The sequence below is a fragment of the Pipra filicauda genome, unplaced genomic scaffold, assembly GCF_003945595.2.
Source record: "Pipra filicauda isolate LSUMZ 115617 unplaced genomic scaffold, ASM394559v2 scaffold1001_size44641_pilon, whole genome shotgun sequence".
Taxonomy (NCBI): domain Eukaryota; kingdom Metazoa; phylum Chordata; class Aves; order Passeriformes; family Pipridae; genus Pipra; species Pipra filicauda.
Window position 1 is genome coordinate 2,041 of NW_024103432.1, and position 2,497 is coordinate 4,537.

Sequence of the window (2,497 nt, forward strand, 5' to 3'; positions counted from 1 at the left end):
GGGTTGAGAGAGCCACCAGTTCGGCTGGCTTTTATACTGGCCCCACAGTGCCTCAGGGCCCAAAGGCCGTGCTGCGTAAGTGACAATTTTCCTGCATGATCCCAAGGAACGGAAACATCTCAGGGAATGACATGGCATGAGTTGGTGTTTCTGTCTGTGGTGACTTTGGATTTCCAGGGTTACATCATGCCCATTTTCTCATGGACACTTCTGAGTGCAGGTCTGAGAGGTTCCAGGATTTCTGGGGGCAAGGATGTGCCACTGTGGGCAGATGACAGGGACTAAGTGCCAAAGGGATTCGGAGGAGCCAGGTGATGGCCGCCTGGGGCACTCTGATGGATTTTTTATGGTCCTACTGACAGGAAGCTTCTGCACAGCTCCCAGCTCTCCAGGCTTTGGCTCATCACCCAAGGGCTCCCCTGAGCTGTGCCAGAGTTCACCTCTGATCCCAGCCATGGCTTCTCCATGAGACAGGAGCAAGGACCCTGGGAAACAGCTCCGTGCCCCAAGGCTGCCTGCAGGTAGCATGAGGAGTGATGGCCTGGGGTCAGGATTCTCCTTGGTGAGACCTGAATGCCGTGATCACCAGATCTCCTCAGAAAAGGGGGAGCTGGGACTGTGTCAGTGCCCGGCACTGTTGAGGAGGGATGTCACTACAGGCCTTGGAATGGTTGGGCTCAGCCATGAGCTCAGACACAGCTGAGGACACCCCCGCAGGCACTGACACATTCCCAACCTGCCCAGGGAGCACAAGGACAAACCCAGATGCACAGACACAGCAAACATGCCCAAGGACTCACACAGCAGGTTGCACTCAAGTGCTTTCCCCTGTGCACAGAGAGACACTGCAGGCCAGAGGCTCCCAGGGGTGTGTTCCTAGGGGAGCACAAGCACAGGGATGTGCAGACACTCACACGCCCATCAACTCCGGGGGCTTTGACCTCTCCTGCATCACCAGCTGCTACCGTGGCAGATGTCCCCCCTGCTAAAGCCCCTGCAAACCTCCTTGGCCAACAACCTGCAAGACCTCTCATTATGCTGCTGCACTGAAAACACAGCGCTGGGACATTGCATTTAGACTTTATGGCTCTTGTTTCCTTCTTCTCCTCTCTTCTCTCTCTTCCCTTCCTTTTCTGTCACCACTACCCAATGCCACCCTCCTGGGGACCTTTTGGCCTCCCTGCCTCTGCAGCCCAGGCAGAGGGACACCTCCCCTGCATCTTTGGGGCTGTTGCTGGTGCCCTCTGTGAGCCACCTCCTTTGCTTCTTTAGACTCAGTAAAGTTGCTTTGCATCCAAGCCTGGGACTCTGAGTCTTCCTTCATTCTTTGGTAACTCTTCCATTCAGATCAGGGAAGAAGGTCGAAGAAGGCAGAGGGTTAGGGTTAGTGGATTTTCCTTTGGCCCTTTCGTCTTGTAGCTCACAAGTACATCCCTGGCTACTCCACAGCAAAGACCACACTAAAAGAGAAGGTGGGTCCAAAATATGGTAGGAGTGGGTATGGGCAACAGCAATGCCTGGGTACAGCCCACAACCTCATCCCTTCCTACACCTCCCTTACATTGACTGTTCTGCCCAGCTTGTGTCCAGACAGGCAGGGCTGGGGTGTTTCACGTGTCGGGATTGGGATTAACTATTTTATGGAGCCCTTTGTAGGTGGATGTACCATGAAGAAAGCTGTGGTACTGTGAAAAGCCTGCACTCGAAAAGAATCCTGGCAGGAATATCCACTGCCGTGGAGAGAAGCCCACAATGGAGCAAGTCCTACTGCCAGGACCTGTGAGCCTGTCAAGGAGTAACGTTGGAGCATTTTGTTCCTAAAGGACTGTACCCTTTGGAAATGACCCACCCTGTAGCAGGGGACCCACAGTGGAGCAGGGGAGCAGAGTGGCAGGAAGGAGTGTAGAGACTTCCAGAATCGGCTGAGCCCTTTCCCTCTCCTCCTCTGCCACTGGTGGGGAAGAAGGTAGAGAAGCTGGTAGTGAAGCTGAAACCAGGAAGAAGGAAGGCTGGGGCAAAGGTGGGGATAAATTTGTTATTATTTCTCTTTTTCCTTGTCTATGTGTAAGTGGCAATAAATTAAATGTATTTCCCCAAGACAAGTCTGTTCTTCCTGGTACAAGAATTGCTGAGTATTTCCCCAGCCTTTGTTGTGACCCCTCACCTTTGTGAAGTATTTTCTCCCATCGCCCAGTTGAGGAGAGGCAGTCAGAATGTCTTTATGGGCACCAGGCCATTTGCCAAGATCAACCTACCATGACATTGAAAGATCATCAGGTCCAATCTTGTATGGGAAAGGGAGCTTAGATGAGATTATCAACCACCCTTCGCGATTGCTCCTTGAAATCTTCCAGTGATGGGACCTCTCCCTGCGATTTTTCCAGGAAATCATTTTTATAACTGTTAAAATGTATCTCCTGTGTACACATGTGTCATGGTTTGAGATAGTCCCAAAATCCAATTCCCTAGTTCCATTCCCCCTCCCACATCTCAACCT